The 20,923-nt window shown below is 41.2% G+C and overlaps 1 protein-coding gene across 2 annotated transcripts in view; it reads left to right on the top strand.

Moving 5' to 3' along the window:
* The first annotated feature begins 1,632 nt into the window (after positions 1 to 1,632).
* TBL1X (transducin beta like 1 X-linked) overlaps positions 1,633 to 20,923 on the top strand; it is a 360,692-nt gene continuing 341,401 nt past the window's right edge. Inside the window, exons 1-2 of one of the 2 annotated variants that reach the window (XM_088451544.1) lie at positions 1,633 to 1,908; positions 3,011 to 3,171. The gene's annotated coding sequence lies outside the window, so the exon portion shown is untranslated. Of the gene's footprint in view, positions 1,909 to 2,679; positions 3,172 to 20,923 lie in introns of those variants that run through there. The other variant, XM_088451543.1, reaches the window with a different exon arrangement.

Below are 20,923 nucleotides of genomic sequence, written 5' to 3' on the forward strand. Positions count from 1 at the left end.
TACCCCCCTGCTAGTGCAGCCTGGTGCTGTTTCTGAAAATACGAGGGACCACTACTTGTTTTGTTCCTTGTATTTTTAGAACCAGTGGCAGCTCCAAGAGCCTGGTGCTAGTTCATAAAACATGGGGGACCCCTACACGTTTTGGTTCCTGTATTTTTTGAACCAAGGCCAGCTCAAAGAGCCAGTGGCTGGTTATGCCTCTGTGGGGGGAATCCCCATCCAATAATCAGGTTATTAATTCTCAACCTCCCCCTCTTCACCATTATAATTAATGAAATTCCTCATTAATAAATACCTTTACCTGCACTGTTGAATATATTTTTTCAGCAGCCTGTTTCAGCAGACACAGATTGGAGGTCTGCTGAAAAATTGGACAAGTGAGTAGCGAGGATTTGATGTAGAATTTTTGTTGCGTGTAGCACTATAAGGCTGCGAACATAACTCAACAAGTACGAGACTGCTGTAAGTGTGGCATATGATCACACTTACTTGCAGATAGGGCCGTATCTAGAGGTGTGCAACCGCTGCCTCTTCACAAGCCTCTGTGGGCAGCCCCACCGCCGTGGTATAGCTATGTATAAAAGTCAGCGAATCCAGGATGAGATTGGGCTGTGAGGGGGGAGAGTTGCGTTGCCGTTGCAGGCGTTTCTACACCATAGCTATGGCAACTCGCCCCCTATGCGGCTAATTAGATTGAGCCCAATTACTGAAATTGGTTATTAGTCTACATAGTCTTAAGGTGCCTATCCATTAAGCAACCTGAAAGTCTGAACGTTCAGACCTTCAGGTCGCCGAGATGCGGTGCCCGCACTGAACGGCGTTCACTGAACGTCATTCAGTGAAGGAGCCCAACCTCCTATCTCTGAACATGCCAAACCTGACGAGTGTCATCAGGTTGACGGGCATGTTCAGTAGATAGTCGGGGACGGCAAGGATCCAGCGTGCACGCACATTGCTGGTCCTTGCCGGCTATCCATTACCTGACTTTATGAACAATGCAACCAAAGCCTACTAGTTTTGGTTAGATTGTTCACAAAGTTGGGTAATGGATAGGCCCCTTTAGGATGTGAACCTATCGGGCTAATACAACACAGGATATACAGGCAGAGAAATCTCACTTGTTGTAGCTCACAGTGCGTAGAGGTGCAATTAAAAAACAAGCAAAATATCTATAACATAATGACCGGAAATCCGGCAGCTGTACATCGTGTAAGGTTCTGATGGTAGCTTGTACTGTATTGAATCGGCCCCTTAATCCGCAGTTGTTTTTATTGGTCACACCAGTTACATTTATAAAAATCATAAAAGGTGATTTTTCTTCCCCGCAACCTAACTGCCAAAATCTGTGAATCACCTTGGTACCTGACCAAATACACCTTCGAAAAACATAAAGCATTTACAGGGGAAATAATATATATCCCTAAGCTGCAGAATAAAATGACAGGGCGTAGACGACTATTCCTGTTTTGATGCGCTTCTATTAGATGTTGCGTGGTAGCAGAGGAATGTGTCACAGTAATGCAGAAAGCTGTAATGATGTCAACTTGTTATTTACTTTCCAAATCTGAATGACTGAGCAAGGCGAAAGGAGAATCAATCAACCACAATGTGACCCTACAGGCGGAAAAAACAGCACTCCCACCAGCAAGCCATGGGGGAAGGGGAGCACATGTAATCAGGGCAATGTTGCATCATGTACTTATGCTTGCTTTTTAAGGCATCCTTCTCTCTTGTTTTATTTGTTTGCTCCTTTCACAGTAATGTATAAGGATCTAAGAAAATTGTGCTAAATCGTAAAGAACCAGACAAGGGTCGTACACAAAATCTGCTGAAAAATAAGACTTTTCGGGTCCTTGAATAACAATTCTAATGTAATCCGTTCTGCTGAATCACAATTATGGAGATGCTGTAAGTCCACCAATTTTCCTATTTGTGTATCTGAAACACGACCTGGAACATTAGTGTCACATTGGGTCTCTGCGATATGCCATTCAAGCGATAAGGATATGTTTACGTGTTCTGTAATACTGTACGTTGTGTGTGTGTGTATATATATATATATATATATATATATATATATATATATATATATATATGTGTATATATATATATACACACACACACACATATTGTATTTAATTCTTCATATATATAAGATGTTTATAACATAAATGCTGGTTTTATATACATATACACACACATATATGTAATCTATATTCACATACTCGCATAGTAGTGTAAGTATATTTAGATATATCTAACATAAGAATCCCCTCCCCCATTTAAGAATATATTTTTATGCAATCAACATTTATGTTCCTCTCCGTATTTTGTATATGAGCAGTGACAATAATGTGCTTTTTATGTTTTATAATCTCCTACAAGAATCACCATGATCTGTTTATAAAAAGAAGAAATAAACAATGATAGTTTCAGGATAGAAAGACCTTACACTGCAAGCAATGATCTCACACATAGTCTAGGGAGAAATATATGGGAAATATTTGTTGTTATTTTTGGTTGTTCAATAGTTCAGGTCAATTGCAGTTTTTTTTCCTCTAGGAGGTCACTGGCTCAGTGTCTCTGTGTCTGTCTGTATGTATGGATGTGTGAGTGTGTATCTTTTTTCCCCTGCCAGTCTCTCTCTCTCCCTCACTCTCCCTCTCTCTCTCTCTTCCCCCCCTCTTCTAGCTGCTGCTGCTGCTGTCTGTGGGAGCTTCACTCACACACAAACACAGACTAACTAACTCTGCTAATGAACTAGTTAGCTGTACATTCTGATTGCCATAGAAAGGAAAATAAAATAATGATAACAACAGACACCACAATTATAATAAAGACTAAACTTTCCATGGTCTTTGGACCCTGAGTTTTGAATCCAGGATTATTATTTTTTTATTATTATTTTGGTTGGTTTTTTTTTTTAAATCGTTTTAGTGGGATTTTTTTTTCTTTTTAACTCTGGAGGATTTGTAAAGACCAACGTTGACATTTTGGTTTGTGAACCCAGGATCTACAAGAGAAGAGTTATCATGCACAGTTAGTAAGAAGACAGAAACAGAAGTCAATGTGCTGAGACAGTGTTGAAGTTGAGAAGTTGAGGACAGACCCTACCTACCCGCTTGTGGAACTAAAAAGCTGCTCTGTCCTGTAACCCACATCGAGTGTGAGGTAAGTGGGATTATCCCTTCATTTGTGTCATGTATAAGCCCCCCCTGCTCCCCCACCTCCTTTAACCAGTGCCCAGCCATAGCTACAGCCTGTCATGCATGTGTCATACAGCAAAAACTTGTGATCTTCTGGCTCACAATGATTATGGCAGCCTGTGTACTGTAATCTGTTTATGTCTCCCCTATACAACAAATATCACACAAGGCTGCTGTGAAATCCTTGCCTTGATTCATTGCATGAATGTGACCAGCTTGTTTTGCTGTGTTCTCTCATCATTTTAATTTTATTGTTTGAAGAAGTAGAGTGGGGGATGGGCTCTGCTAATCGTGCATTTGCTTCTTGCTAGTGTATTTATTTCAATAAAGAGAGAGAGAGGGGGTAAATCTGTAAAAATGCCAAGTATTCACATTGCAGATGGTGTGTGGAGTTTCCTCAAGCCCCAGAGTGGGGGAGGGGAATCCCATTCATGGGCTGTGTGCTAGTCAACGTTTGATCCCTTACGTCAAATGTCAGAATGTTCCACAATACTTTGTTGTTGTTTTTTATTTTCTTGTTGCCTATGGAGCTTTTATGGTTCTGTGTACAGTAAGCACCACCCTCAAATCAGCTCATGTACCATATCCCTAATGGCTACAATATAACATGATATTTCCCTGGTAATTCCCACTGTAGTTTGTTGAAGAAACTAAAGACTTGTTGCATCTTTTGTGGTCGTCTAACTTTTTTTTATTGCCTTGTTTATATACAGTGTATGTATATATATATATATATATATATATGTGTATGTATGTATGTTTTATGTTTTTGATTGTTGTGACTGTTTATATTGTTACTGCACTGAAAGAAAGACATGGATATGAGAAAATGTGGACATGATTATAATGTGTATTGACAACCGTATTTTTGACAAAATTATGGTTGATACTCTACAAAACTTTATTTATGTATTAAGTATATTGTTTTGCTGATATTTTTACGTGATTGAATTCTCCTAATACTGTTTATATTGTGTAATATATTCCCAATTGGTCGACAAGAATATCCTTTGCGGGATGAGGGCCTGATTCAGTACGGATAGCAATTGCAACCGCGTACGCAAATTGGCCGATTGTTGTGTACTGCAGAAACACAGACGTGCCTGTCCATTTGAACTCCGTTGCATGGGCGTGCATAACTCAGCCACTGCGATTGCCTACGCAGCTTGTGTACTTGCAGTTTCTGCGATGGGTCAGACTTGCTGTAATTGTGCGTGACGGGCTGATGTGCTTCGATGTTACGATGTATACGCAGGACCGTGAGGTATTACGGATGTGAGAAAGCGGTAGTGGGTGACTATGCTGGCTGAGCTGTGGCAGACATTAGCATAATTTCACAGCTGCATTGAGTGCCATTACGCAGCTGCGATCGCAGTTGCGAACTGTGCTGGATAAGACCTTGAGACTATTGTAAACTTTTGACTATGAACGTGACTAAATACTGCCAGGACTTCCCATTATTTGACTTAATATCCATTTTTAGCTGCTATTTGTTGGGACATGATATCTGTTATTGGTAATACCAATGTTTACGTTATGCCTAATTCAATTAATTCGCTTAGACATACTTGAAGGAACCTTTAAGACACTGTGTGGCCAGGCTTTGACAACAAAACAGGAGTGCATTCTTTTGGTGACTATTAGAAAGCTCATTACATTACTACTTCCCACAGTCTTGTCTAGGAAAGGTTACTACTTCAAAATACTTCACTTTTGTTGTCATAGCAAGGAGATGATTGGAGTAATAATTGTTCACCTTTGTACTGCTTGGCTTCATTTAATATGCCATAAAGTCCTGCGGAACCCTTGTGGCGCCTTAAAGATAAAGGATAACAATATGGAGGAATTGAACCTATAAACTTATTTTATTATGGACCATTATCATTATGTTAACAAAACCATCAGTATTTCCATACTCATAGTCACTAAATTACGTGGTTTCTGTCCCCATTTAAGCTGTGAAACAAACATATTACACGACCCTATTACTTACGTGGTTTTCCAATCTATTTTTTATCTGAATTCTATTGAACGATTATAGTTGAACGTGGTTTTTTGCATAGTGCGTGGTCCGACATCAAGCAACGCATGTACAGGCAATATAACTTCATGCACATTGTAGCATAACATGGTTGCAACAGGGCGTTCTCGCGTACACTAACGTTCAAACGTTTGGGGTCACCCAGACAATTTCGTGTCTTACATTAAAACTGACTTTTATTTATCAAATTATGTATTATTTATTAACAGTTTCTTATATAGCGCAGCAAATTCTGTCGCGCTTTACAATTTGAATCAACATTAACATACTGGATTGTAAAAGACATACATACATAAGGGTAAGAGGGCCCTGCTCGCAAGCTTACAATCTAATGAGTTGCAAAATTAATAGAATATATAGGGGGTCATTCAGACCCGCTCGCGAGCGCAGGACGCTCGCAAGCGGGTCGATGGTGCCGAATTGCGCACGATGGAGGGAGCCCCGTCGTGCGCATGCGGGAGACCCGAATAACGACGACCAAGCCGTCGTTATGGGTCTCGCACCAAAGGGGGCGTGCTGTCGATGGTGATTGACAGCACGCCCCCTTTGGTGGGCATGCCGGGGGCGTGGCTGCCAGACTGTAGGCGTTCCCATGGGAACGCCTACCGTCTGAAGCCGGCCCCACTGACATCACTAGTGATGTCAGTGGGAGTGATTTTGGCTCTGATAGAGCCAAAATCACTCCAGGGCTTGCGGCAGCGAGACCCTACCGCAGGGTCTCCGTCGCAACCCCGATGGTCTTGACCATCGCGACCATCATCATGGACACTCGCATAAGCTGTGGGTGGTCACCCATAGCTATGCGAGCGTCCAGGAGGATGCTCCATTTTCATGTAGGAGGGCCCTGATTCAGAGCAAGCGCTCTGGTCAGAGCATCCGGCTCTGAATCAGTCCCATAGTCAAGACATTGGCTAGGTTAGAAATAATGATTTTTATTTGAAATGATAATTTTGTCCTTCAAACTTTGCTTTCATCAAAGAATGCTCCTTTTGCAGCAATTTCAGCATTGCAGACCTTTGGCATTCTAGCTGTGAAATTGTTAAGGTAATCTGAAGAAATTTCACCCCACGTTTCCTGAAGCACCTCCCACAAGTTGGATTGGCTTGATGGGCACTTCTTGCGTACCACACGGTCAAGCTGCTCCCACAACAGCTCAATGGTGTTGAGATCTGATGACTGCGCTGGCCACTCCATTACAGACAAAATACCAGCTGCCTGCTTCTTCCCTAAATAGTTCTTGCATTTTGGGTCATTGTCCTGTTGGAGGAGCAAATTGGCTCCAATCAAGCGCTGTCTACAGGGTATGGCGTTGCAAAATGGAGTGATAGCCTTCCTTATTCAAAATCCCTTTTACCTTGTACAAATCTCCCACTATACCAGCACCAAACCAGCCCCAGACCATCACATTACCTCCACCATGCTTGACAGATGGCGTCAGGCACTCTTCCAGCATCTTTTCACTTGTTCTGCATGTCACAAATGTTCTTCTGTGTGATCCAAACACCTCAAACTTCGATTCGTCTGTACATTATACGTTTTTCAAATTTTCCTCTGTCCAATGTCTGTGTTCTTTTGCCCATATTAATTTTTTCCTTTTGTTGGCCAGTCTCAGATATGGCTTTTTCTTTGCCAATCTGCCTAGAAGGCCAGCATCCCGGAGTCGCCTCTTCAATGTAGACATTGACATTGGCGTTTTGCGGATACCATTTAATGAAGCTGCCAGTTGAGGACTTGTGAGTTGTGTATTTCTCAAACTAGAGACTCTAATGTACTTGTCTTCTTGCACAGTTGTGCATCGGGGCCTCCCACTTCTCTTTTACTCTGGTTAGAGCCTGTTTGTGCTGTTCTCTGAAAGGAGTAGTACACACCATTGTAGGAAATGTTTAGTTTCTTGGCAATTTCTAGCATGGAATAGCCTTTATTTCTAAGAACAAGAACACTGTCAAGTTTCACATGAATTGTTCTGGCCATTTGGAGAGTATAATCGAACCCACAAATGTGATGCTCCAAATACTCAACTTGCTCAAAGGAAGGCCAGTTTTATAGCTTCTCTAACGAGCAAACCCGTTTTCAGCTGTGCTAACATAATTGTACAAGGGTTTTCAAGGGCTTTCTAATCATCCATTAGTCTTCTAACGCGCTTAGCAAACACAATGTACCATTAGAACACTGGAGTGATGGTTGCTGGAAATGGGTAGATATTCCTTTAAAAAACAGACGTTTGCAGCTAGTATAGTCATTTACCACATTAACAATGTATAGAGTGTATTTCTGATTAATTTAATGTAACTTCATTGAAAAAAACAATGCTTTTTTTTCAAAAATAAGGAAATTTCTAAGTGACCTCAAACTTTTGAACGGTAGTGTATATTCAGTGAGGTCGTGTCAATGGAATTGTGGGCTATGAAACCAGCCATACATACAGGGGTGTTACAACTACAGAGATGCGTACAACTCTGCATTAGGGTAAATATATACATTTACTTCTGTGCTCTCATTGAGGGGGAGGCAACTGTTGCCGACTAGCATTCATCTCAGTACTAGCCCCTCTCTGTGCAGGCATACTTTTCCCCACAGGAAATCTTTAACTTTGAATTCTTGTATTCTAGAAAATCTAGGAAAATATCTAATATGGGTGTTCTGGTTCATAAACTAGGAGCCCTATACATGCTCATCAGTGTAATAACTCTGATAAGTCATATGGGGTGCATATACTGTACAGCGCCTAATAGTCTACTTGTTTCTGTCAACATGCATGAGGAATATGTACTATTACCAAGTACAGAATGGTACAAACCTTTACCTCAGGGTCAGTTTACCTGTTGTTTTAGGAACCGCTAATTGAGAGAGGAGGTGCTGAAGTTGGGGACCTGGCAGACAGTGGGATTGGGGCACTGAATCTGCTTAGTCTGACCAGTCAGACTGACACTGAAAACAGATTTCATTTTTATACAAAATACTTATGGTAGATCCAATGTTTGAAGTTGATAAAAGTTCCCATATTTGAGTAGCATCAGATGATACATCTTGCTGGGTCATGTCACTGAAGTTGAATCTTGCATTTGACCAGCTTCAGAACTAAATAATTGTCCTTTATTTCCTCTAGTTTTTTAAACATGGCTATATGTACGCTTTATTATGCATGTCCTTTCATTACCTGATGGGATAGCGCTATTCTTAAAGGCATGAAAGACAAAGTACATCAAGTTAGTATGTATGTGTCTTTTCCTTTAATGTAAAAGTGAGAAAAGTGCCTTCAGTTCATATCCAAGCACAACAGATAAAGAAAGCTTAACAAAGCTGATAGGTTGTACAGGAAGGTACATTGAACTGACCATACCTTCAATGTTGGCAAATAATCTGTTGGAAAATAAATTGGTCTTTAGATGTGACCTAAACATGGGTACACAGTATACGGATCATTGGGCAGATCAACTGAGGGATTATCCAATCAGTGTGATCCTGTACACACTGAAGAATGTACACACTGAAATACATATAGCTCAATGGATCGGGAGGTCGGGCATCTTAAATATTTTACTGCTATTAAGAAGCAACCTCCCAATCAGACTATTTTCAGAAGCATTTTAAGCCATTTATTGGCTAATGCTCCTGGATACACACATAGACAATTACCAGGCCGATCTGCCATTATCGAGTGATTGGTCCGATAATTCTATAGGTGTGTAGCCAGATTAATTGCTGAGAAAAACTGTCACAATTTTCTGGTCAGTAATTTAGATTATAAATTGCTACTGGTGCTTTTGTAACAGTAATTTCACCCACTGGAGGTCCCAGGAGAATCTAAGTTCTCATCATGTCCATGCTTTTTTCAGTCAAGAACACCAAACAGATTCTGTAGCAGCCACCCAATCACTGCTCTTAACATAAGAGGTGGAGCGTTGCGGAAATGTAAAACTGTCCCTGCTGCTTACAGCAATAGATTTGGCACAGAGATGCCATGAGGTGAGTACAGTATCTATCAATCAATGTGAGTCCTGGATATTGGGCCCTTGCCTTTCTGCTAAATAGGTATTGGCGACTTTACTTTATAATTTAGTTCTTTAATTAATTTTTCTTTGTATGGTTATGGACTTCAGTAAATAATGTAATCATTTTGAATTTGTTCTCTCTTGGATATAAGAAAGAGATGCATTAACTTTTATTAAATATTGAAAATGTATTTACCTCTGCACACATAGATCACATATAGGGGTCTATTTATCAAGCAGTGAAAAGTGTGGAGAAGTGGACCAGGGGAGAATTTGCCCATAGCAGCCGATCAGCTTTGAAGTAGCATTTATCAAGTACAGTCTATAAAATAATAGCTTGATGTTAGATAAAATTGTGAAATATATATCACCAACCAATCAGCTCCAAACTATCATTTCTTAAACACAGCCTGCAAAGTGTAAGTTAGAAGCTGATTGGTTGGTGATATATATCTCACAATTTTATCTCACATCAAGCTTTGATACATATGCCCCATAATCTCTCATTATAGACACCCCAGGTTGGGATTTTTCCAGTCCTGTTCTAATGTATCATATTGTGTTTGTGATATTGGGTTTGTGTTTGCGTCACCAAGGGAGAATAATACTAAGCTTTGTCTGCCAGTATAGGTTCCTTGTCTGTGGTTACTGCTTGTTTTTAATAAACATTGCATACTTACTCCCACTACTGCCATAGACTGTGTGTGCTCTTCTGCAGTAGCTTCTTTCCAGCAAGTTGCTAAGTATACTGTGACCTTAGTTGTCATAATTGAGCATATTACAGATTTTAAAAATAGTTCCAGAATTGTGTTTTCTCTAAGTAAATAGCTTTTAAAACACCAGACTATATTATTCCCCATTGCTTATCCACCTCCCTTTCCTCCCAGATGAGGCACCATCCCTATTACCTGCTGCCAGTAACCAGAATGTGTTGTGTTTGTATCTGTATATGCGCCTGATGAGAAGCTAGGAGCGCTCTATACAGTTATACGGACTAGGATTGGATGGATTGCTCCCTTTGAAGCCACTACCATCTCAAACCTAGGGGTCTATTTAACATTGGTAGGCAGAGGGAGCTATCATTAATTGTATTGTTTCATATTGCAGCAATACATAATGATACATCTTTCGCCATGCCCTCTTGAAAACCCCACTCCTCAGTGAGAGTTTTTATCACTGTCACAAATACAAACGGACTACAGTCAGGAAATCGCTTTTTTGCTGAAGTCAAAGGGACATCTGATGTGCAGCCATTGGGAAATCTATCCTGGCTCCAGTTGTCAACAAAAAGTTAAATCGATACACGCATGTACGGCTAATGTTGGCCCATGCGTATAATAATTTGACCTCAGTGGTGATCCAAAAAAGCCTCCCAGTATTGCTGGATTCCATTGATGGGCACAGCTAATATCGTCCTAAAGGTTGTTGTTAACTTGATTGTGGCCTCAGTCCCCATATAGGTCTAATGCAGGGCTCGACAAATCCCGGGGGCCAGGTCGCCATGGCTACCAGATTTTACTGCCTGGCTACTAGATTTTGCAGTGAGGGAGGAAGCAGGTCCTCATCAGCTCCGGCGGAGATTCGTGCCTATAGTATTGCGGTGTTCATATCATGCACAGGAGTGCATGTGCTGAGTGTCACCTGCGGTGACTGCTGTGCCTCTATCCGTCCTGGCCTGCACTGACGACTCCTCTCCATCCTGGCCTGCTCTGATCCCTGCTGTCTGTCCCAGTCTATGCTGATCCTCCTGTACGACCCAGCTGTCTACTGTCTCCTATCTCCGGATGCATAGAGCTCTCCGGTAGTAGGATCTATGCGTGGCCAGGGATTGCGGAGCGGCTTCAGAGGGATAGCGGTGTGACCACGAGGGGAGGGGGGGTTTTGTACTTTCTGGCACCATTATTTTATGTGAAATGTGGTCTGTTATTACTGGAGGGTGGAGCAGGGGAGCTGTGCAGAGCAGTGAGGGGGCCTCCATTTTACTGTATCCATTCAACTGTGACTATATTGTGGACTAGTATAGTGTGTATAACAGTTGCATAACACACAGAGCTGTGTTCCTCGCTCACTCCTGTAACTTTTTTGGGAGGACAGTGATCTGGCTCCTACACTTTCATCCTGGCTCCTAGATTTTAGAAAAATTTGTCAAGCCCTGGTCTAATGGGACGTTGATAAGCAATGTGAAATAGGTTACCAGCGGATTAATCTGTGATTTTTTGGGGGGTTAACCTCTTGGTAAATTGTGTGAAGTGGTGATTACACTCCTCACCAATTCATAAGTGAGTACACTCCTCACCAATTCATAAGTAGACCCCATTTGGCTCTCGGAAGTAAGTAATTTTGGTGTGATTTCTTTAAGTAGGAATCCCACCCCCCCCCCATTTGCTGCATTGTAGGGAAGGACACCTAGAGGGGAGATTAATTTAAAATAGACAAACTTCAGTTTTGAAACAGAAGGTCATATGGGCACCATGAACTGTACTTAAGAAGGAAGAACAAGCTAGAAATAACATTACTGGTGTGTCATCTGCAGTGACTGTAGTGTGAGTTTCCTCACAAGTCCAGTAAGATATCTCATTACACAGATTGACACATTCTTTCAATACTCCAAACAAAGTGATTTGACAGAGTATGAAGTGATAAGAAGTAGAGGTAGACGTTACAGCAATGTTTGTAAATTCATATACTTTATCAGTAAATCTCTGGCAATGTATAGCATTGATCTTGTTTCTTATGATGAAATTAGTGTTTTGTGTATTTCTAGTTATGTACACTGTATTATAATAATATGTATCAAAATCGGCATAAGTGCATGTATCCCAACAAGGCCCATGATGTGCCCAGGGTATGCTCTGATCCTTGCAATATGGCAAAGAATATCATATATTTATATTCAGTAATCACACAGGTTTTCACTTTCCTTTTGCCTAGTCTTGTTTTTATTCACCCGTGTGGTTACCCTAACTAGCTCAAATCTCTGGTAATCTGCAGGCAGTGAGGTCCTCTGTCAATCGCGTTTGTCCGTGTTCTCTGACAAGAACTCCCCATTACCTTCCTTCCTTATGGTGAACTAGCATCACCTTTCATCAGATGACAATCTCCCACCCTTCCCAGTACTACTATAAAGGTTGCACACCTCCTGGTAACACCCATAGAATGGAATTCAAACTGATTATACCTGTAATTATCCTCTAAGTCTGTTTGTTACCTGCATTACAATTTTTTTTGTGTTCTAGGTGAGTCGCAAAACTTTTCAATCCTCGTGGTCGATTCATTTATCTCAGCCCCGCAAATCTGTGCGAGTAAAGGCGCCCACACACATAGCGATGTGTTCCCGATCAGCCGATGTACACGATTTCCCCCTGAACTCTCCCCGGGAGCTCCCCGGCAGTCCTGCACATGATTCGGTATGAAAAAGCTGCCAATTGGACATACGATCTGCCCTACAGCACATCAGATCTGAAGATGCGATGTGCGACCTGCGGGGACGCGCATCGCACAGTGATCGTGAGTGGTGACTCACTATTTTGGCATATTTTACACGATATGTCGTTCCAAAGCGTCAGAATTGGCCAGATCGGGTAAAATATCGCTATGTGTGTGGGCAGCTTAAGTGCTACAAGTTACATTTATAGCAGCTCCGGACTCGCTGATTTTTTTTACCTAGGGGGGGAGGGGGCAGGGGAGGTGCCATTATTTGCGTTTCCACTCTGTTGCAACGGCAATTCGCCCCTCTCGCAATTGAATTAACCCCAATGCTTATCTTTTTAATATTGTCTTTGCAATAAATACATCAAATGCATACACATTGCCACCTGCCATAAAAAGGGGGCTGCTGCTGACAATTGTAAAATTCTCTGAACAGTGAAGAAGTCAAACAGTGAGACTCCAACCATTAAATCCAGTGCCAACATACTATGAGATATCGATTCCTGGAGAATATAAACCTCAGTTTGCTATCTGGTGGTGACTCGGATCATTCGTTTACAGACAAATAATTTCAGCACAGATATATCTCCTTTAACAATTCATGCTGCAGAAAAGCAACATACACTATATTCTCTTGTATAATAAATATCATACAAACTCGGCACTCACATGCTTTTCAAACTGAAACTCCTTTGAACATAGGGAATGTTGGTTCCAAAATATTGCAATAATTTGTTAAGCTGGCCACCGATTCACAGTCATTCCCATCTAGCCAGTCCCTACACTGATTCTCAGATAAATGAACTTGATCTGCCATCTTGGGCTCAAGCTCTTGTATAATAAATATGTTTGTTATTTTATAAAATGTTCAGTAATTTTAAGTACAAAAACTTAAATTTGCAGCAAGTAAGTTATTTGGTTAATTACATTTTGTGCTTCGTTTCATAGTGTACTGTATATAAACTAAGCACTAGCACCAGCAACTAATCGGTCCATTAAATTCTCATATAGAAACCTAGTTTGTTATATATTATGGCTCAAAACTAGGTCAGCATCATTGCCTTTGGTTATTGTGTACTGTTTCCTGACATACCTTTTGATGTTCTGTATACTGTATTTATTACAAGTCTGTGCTCGCCGCATATAGAGTGTGGAGAAAGCTTTTATGTTGCAATACAATTTATTTCACCTACTGTACATTTTATTCCCTTCCGGTACTGGACATACCATAGCAGCGTATGGCATCCAGGACTGCTTAGTTCAAAGTTCCCCATTTTTACTTTTTTATTTATTTATTGTCCTACTTCCTCTTTTTTTCTTCTTTTTATTGCTATACCAATTATGGAACTATGAAGAACTTTACCCTTTTTGACCTATTTTTAAAAACTTTGCATGAACTAAAACTGCATCTATTTAGCGTATTTATTTTTTAGTCATTTATACTACACTCCACTTGAGTATTATTGTAAATTGGAATGAGAATGAGAACATCCCACATGATACCCTATCATTAGGCATATCTTCGCTGTGGGCCTGGAGTTCTAATATGAGTTTGCGGTGAAAATGAAAGCTGCTGCTGTGAGTACAACAAGCAAGTGCTGCTTTTTGGTTAGTTCATCACTGACAGCCAGATGTTGATTATAACAGGTAAAAAGATATAAGTACATTGGTGAAAGTTTGTGATTGCTTTATAATTTCCTGAATTATTGCATATGTATGACCTTAAATGTGTTCAGTTCTTTAAATAATCATAAAAATTAATAACAAGAACCCAGCACATCAAATAACACACTCCTTTATTTTATTTTTTTCAAAATGAGCCAGTCATTAAATTTCTTTGTCGGAAAAAGTTTGTGAAATTCTAGTATTCAGTAACCTGTGAGCAGCAATGATTTCAGTTATATAATGTAATTCTTGGTCATTTCCCCATATCAGATTGAAGGCATTTTGACCTATTCCCCCACACAGAACTGCTTCAACTAATGATTATTAGGAGGCTTTCTTGCATAAAGCGGGCTCATGCCCTGTCAGAAAATGTATTTTGTATTAAGGCCTTTGACTTTTTTGTAGACTGCCTTTCATATATAGGGTCTTTGTCTTCCTGCATCACCACCTTCTCTTGAGCTTAAGTTAACAGACAGATCCTTTAGTATTTGCTGGTACAATCCAGAGCTTCTAGTTCTATCAATGATGGCAAGCTGTCCTGTTCCCTAGAAGCAAAACAACCCAAAACTGTGGCCAGAATTGTTCTTCTTCGAGAGTAGTGGCTTCATGCTTGCTATCCTCCGATGCACCCTATCATTGTTCAGTGTTTACTTGGTAATAGACTCATGACATTCGTTAGTGCAAATGAGGCCTGAAGATCCTATGTTTACTCTTGGGCTCTTTGTTATCTCCCAGAATATTAATCTTGCTCTTGGAGTGATTGTGGTTATATGACCACTCCTGGGGATGTTAACAATGGTTTTGAAACTGCTCCATTTACAGTCTATCCTTAATGCTGCTGCACGGCTTATCTTCCTCTTCAAGCGCTCTACATCTGCCTCCCCTCTCCTACAAGCTCTCCACTGGCTCCCCTTCCCTTTTAGAACCCAATTTAAGATTCTCACGCTCACTCACAAAGCCCTCACCCAATCTTCTCCCATATACATCTCTGATCTCATCTCCCTTCACGCTCCTCTCCGCCCTCTTCGCTCAACTAATGCACGCCGCCTTTCATGCCAGCTGATTACTTCCTCCCACTCCCGCCTTCAAGATTTTGCCCGCACTGCTCCCCACCTCTGGAACTCTCTCCCACTCCCCATCAGACTCTCCACCTGTTTGCAATCCTTCAAACGGGCTCTCAAGACCCACTACTTCATCAAAGCCTTCCAGCTATCATTCTAACTCCTTGCTACATGCTCCTTCGTCCCCATCTGTGTCAACCCAGTTTGTCTTCCCCCACCTTTTTAGAATGTAAGCTCTCACGAGCAGGGCCATCTACCCTCTTGTGCTTCTCCTTACTATAGTGTCATTTACTTCTTACTCACCACTAGGGCACCTAACACTTGGTTGCTTATGCTCTGTTGCTTATCTGGGTGATATGGTCGCTAATGTAGCAATATATATTATCCATGTCCTGTATTGTATTGTTCTGTAAGTCACTTGTATACAATTTGTTTTTGTACTTTGTAAGGCGCTGCGGAACACTTGTGGCGCCATATAAATAAATGATAATAATAATAAAAGGGGAGAGGTATTAAACCTTAAGCTGGGTATACACTGACAAATATATTTAGTGATCAATTGATCGGCCAATATATCTGGTGCCAGTCAGCCAGTATGTACCAGCGATATGTCTGTGAACAACGTCATTCACAGACATATCACATCAACTGTGCTGCACAGCCAATGGACAGATATATCTGCAGATTATCTGTCCATCGGGCAGCGTGTACGGTCTGCTGACCGCCCGTACACATGAAGCAGAGGCCTCAGGGAGGGGGCGGGACACACCCCCCAACCAGCGGGACCCGCAGCAAGAAGCAGATGATGGTCATTCAGTGTGTATGAATGACCATCATCTGCAGATATATCTGTGCAGTGTGTACCCACCTTTAGAGAGAGAGAAAATGTAAAAGTTGCCCATAGCAACCAATCAGCTGCTGTCATTTCATAGACTGTGCAAGATAAATAATTGAGAGGCCGATTTTTTCATTTTCTACTCTATCTTTCCCCAAGGCTTGTTTCAAATCACCAAAACTCTTTAGAAATTATTTTGATACCTTTTTCCAGCCTGATGAGCATTGACAACTCTTCTTCTGAGATTCTCTATAAACTCCTTTGATGGAGGCATACTGTAGCATACACTCACAAATTTGTGGGGTGAAGACCAGACTTTGGTAGTGAACACTACGGGTTAAGTTATTTAAATAGGGCAGGGTCACCCAAAATCACAACTGATTGTCATCCCATTGATTGACACTCTTGACTCTTAATTGTCCCCTTGACTGAACTGATAATCCCCTCGAGAGCATGATTTCTTGCAGAGGGGCCTGGGCCAGCAACCCTGGTAACTACAGCCAGGAGGGTGGGGTGCTGTTTGAGTTGCAAGGTGCCCCCCTAGAGCATCCAGAGGATGCTCCAGTGCCATTGAAGTTGCAGTTCTGGCTGCAAGGTGCCATTCCAGGCACCCTGCTAGCTAGATTCAGGGGCCGTACGTGAGTGGCGGTGCCGCCCTCAGGGCACTGTGCTCTGTGCTGTGGCACCGCTCACACATCCCTTATTACAACACTGCCCACAGGTGAATGAAGATCACACCCCTCTCATGTGTGTGAGTGAGGTAAAGCTTTAATAAGCAATTTGAACTTGTTTGTATGACATGGCTGTTTAAAATAAACTTCAACTCAACTTATTGAAACAGATATATTAAATATAATATGCAAAATATATTTAGAGAAAAAAAGACATAATAACAATTGATAAATCAAACAAATAAAATGAACCATAAGATACATGAACTAATATGAAAATGATAATAAATAAAAACACGAATAATCCAAACATATAATTAAAAGTCAAATTGTTTAAAAGTCCACTGTTGGAAAAGCAACTGAATAATTTGAAATGTTCAGCACTTATACAAGTTTATTATATTTAAAATGTGTGTATAAAAACACAATCTTGAACAATTTATTATGTGGTATGTCTTGTATTTGAGCGAAGAGTAGAGTGCTCTTATAGGGATCTATTCATCATTAAGTATCGGGGCCATTCATCATAAAGGTAATGTAGGAGAGGAGATTTCACCTGCTAGATTCTCAGGTGTAGCCCAAGGACAGAGAAGGAGTGAGGTGAAAACAGTAACTAGAGGTGTATGAGTACAGTGCTGTGACTGCAGCTGTATAGACTGTGAAGCGTTAAACTCCAACCATGCCAGAGTGTCCATTACATAGACTGTAGTTTCACACGTAAGAGCAGTGAACCTTGCTGGAGAGAAAAGTTGAAAGACGTAACTCAGGGTCTATCTGAGCATTGTGTTTTTATAGTTACAAAATACTAAATAAAATGTAACGTATGTACATTACAAAACTTTTTAATCGTTGAAAATATATGAAATTTGTTAAAAAGAAAAAAACGTGTTACTGTCCTTTCCTTTTCCGGATCAGGATGTTTTTCACCACGTGCCAGTTTTCATAATGTAAGAGAGGCGCAATTCAAACTCCAGTTGCGTTTACAGAGGTCATTGTAATAATACATATTCATTGGTTAGTTGGTAAGCTTTGACACAATTATGTTTCATCTTCAATTTCTTAGGCTTGAACCATGCTGAGAAATCCAATCTTCTTTTTTACATTTATTCAGTGTCTGGTATGGAAAAAAAATCATTTAGCAAATATACAGTGATACATTTCTGATTCCTTGCTGTAACATCAAATTGGTTTAGTATTCTGTTTGCTGTAAGAAAAGAATCCCATCAATATTTTATTATGTTTTGTATATACATATATTTTATGTATATACATAAAACGATCTAATAGAAGCTGGAGGACCTATGCATCCTCTCTTCTAGTATGTAATGGTAGATTGCAGACATTTAGAAGAACAGAGTGTGGACCTCCGGACTGTGGCCACTAGTGGTCACACACACGGCTGTGGTGGAAGTCTAGCTTCTAGATAGCTGTATGAGATTGTTACATTTTGGACACCGAATGTAGACTTTTTCTGCTTCATCCAGCTCGAGGCACCAATGTATCAGGATGTGGGGCTAAAGGTCGGTACACACTAGACGTTAGCGACGGTATGGCCCCCGCTGATGATATCGCCCGTCGGACCTGCATGGAGCGTGCATCGTCATGACATTGAGGATACACACTAGACAATGTGCCTGGCTGGATCGGATGAGATATCACCTAGTGTCTACCCGGCATAGTGAGCTCTATCTTGGAAGTAATGAATGTATGCCTTTCATCAGCATTCATACTGTATGTCCAAGTAATGAATATGTTAACAAGCTGTTTTAATAAACACAGAGGGTCTGATTCAGAGCCGGACGCTATTTGCGGTCGTTCGTTCAGAAAATAGGGGTGGCTATTCAAATGAACCGTTCGCTCTTTTCGGTCTGTTCACGCCTCTATGTCTGAACGAGCGAACAAAACTTGCGGTCGTTTTTTGAAAAAATACTCTCCCTGGCCGCTCGCATCCTACGTCATGTCCGCTATTTATTAGATTAATCGAGTACATCGACCAGCGTATGAACTGCTCACTATTCTTGTGGTTGGTTGTTGCTACCACAATTTTGCGAGCAGTTCTGGCTATAAAATAACCCAGTGACGTGGTGAATGACGCTGCTGTATTATGCACACCCTAAAAACGCCCGTTTTGACCTTTAAGCACGCCTGCGTTCGGATCTCCACTCCCCGTTTTCAAGCATCTTCCCCTGTTACCACCCACATACGCCTCATTCTGTCACTCAAAATAGCAGGCATTCGCTATTTAGCGAACAAACGACTTTCGGCCGCACTGACTGGTTCGCGCATGCGTATTACGATCCGTACGCATGCGCAGTTGGGCAAACATCGCTCGGAGCGAACGAGCGGCCGCTTACGAGCGGCTCTGAATCAGGTCCAGAGTTCATGATACCCAACCTGGAGGGGATTTGTCTCATATATACATTGCTATAGACATATATCAAAACCTCAGGCGGAATGGGAGTATCTGTTTTGGAGCAGTGGAGCCTCATGTTTTCTCTCAAGAGGCTACTCTTGTAGCCATATACAGTAGATATCCGACCTGCTCATTTTAGGATGATATGATCTATTCCTCACTCAGGAACTTGACTACTACACCTTATGTCGGTAGCCATCAATCCACCAGCCCTTCTGGGTACACACACTGTATAACAATGGTAGGTCAGGTGGTGGATATATTTCACTTTGACTTTCACGAATACACATCAGTATTGCAGTTTGGTGCTGCTTTCTCTGTCTAAGGGAGAGATGTATCAAACCTTGGTAGGGAAGGCCATCAGTGGGGTGTCCATCGAGGGTTACCATCGATGGGCCCATTGGTGATTATCATCGATGACACAAAAACTATAGCTGGTTTGCATCCCCTGATGGTCACCTCTGCTGCAGGCGCCACAGGCCTATCATAAATGGGGGTGGGGCTTAGCGGCTGTAGGGGGTGGGGCTAAGCTCCATCCTACAAAAAAAACATCATTGGCTCCCACAAATCCATCGATGGCGGAGAATCATTGGTTCTCTGCCATCGATAACAAAACTATTTGATAGCGGCCGGGAACCATCAATGTTTTTGAAAATTCGATGGTCGATGGCCATACCTAAAGCTTGGAGAGATATAAAGTACAAACCAATCAGCTCTTAACTGTAATTTTTCAAACACAGCCTGTAAAGTGACAGGTAGGAGCTGATTGCTTAAATAATGTATCTCTCTCCACTTATCTCTCTTTAAGCTTTGATAAATCTCCCCCTAAGGGAGATGTACTAAGCCTTGGGGAAGGATAAAGCAGAGAGAGATACGAAGTGTGGCTATTAAATAACAAGACTGATGCTATAATTTATGTATAATTATATTAAGTACATTTTAACTCCGTTCCCCTTCTGTGTACTCCCCTTCTGCATCCACACACTCCTGCATTCTTCTTTCCCATTGGTCAGTGCTGTGCTGTAGCTCATTATCTGTCAGCTGTCTCAACAGCTCCGTTGTTTTTTTACTTTACCTTAGTAAATGATGCAAAATGGGTTCCCTTGAGTACAGATTTGACTTTAGTGACAAGAAAGAAGTCACACGGTGCTAGGTCTGGTGAGTATGGCAAGTGTTCTAGCACTGCAATCTGTTTCTCGGGCCAAAAACTGCTTCAGAGAGAGCTGTGTGGGCTGGTGCGTTGTCCTGATGGAGGATGAAACCATTTTTCCACAACTCCGGCCTCTTTCTTCTGATTCTTTCCCGCAAAGTTGCTAAAACATTTTTGTAGTAATGCTGATTCATTTTTCGGATGCTGAGTCCACAGTGAAATCGAACCATTTTCTAAATTTTGCCCACATATTCATTTGTTTTTGTTGTGCAAGACCTTCCGGGACATTCATCATCTTCGATATCCTTGCGACTGTCACTAAATCTTTGTGCCACTCAAACACACAATCGCGTAACACACAATCTGCCCCGGAAGCTACGGTTAGCATACAGAAAGATTCATTGGCATTTTGTTCAATTTAACTAAAATTTTTTAGTTAACACGTTGCTCTACTTTTAAA

The sequence above is a fragment of the Taudactylus pleione genome, unplaced genomic scaffold, assembly GCF_031769625.1.
Source record: "Taudactylus pleione unplaced genomic scaffold, aTauple2 ptg000026l, whole genome shotgun sequence".
Lineage (NCBI taxonomy): Eukaryota > Metazoa > Chordata > Amphibia > Anura > Myobatrachidae > Taudactylus > Taudactylus pleione.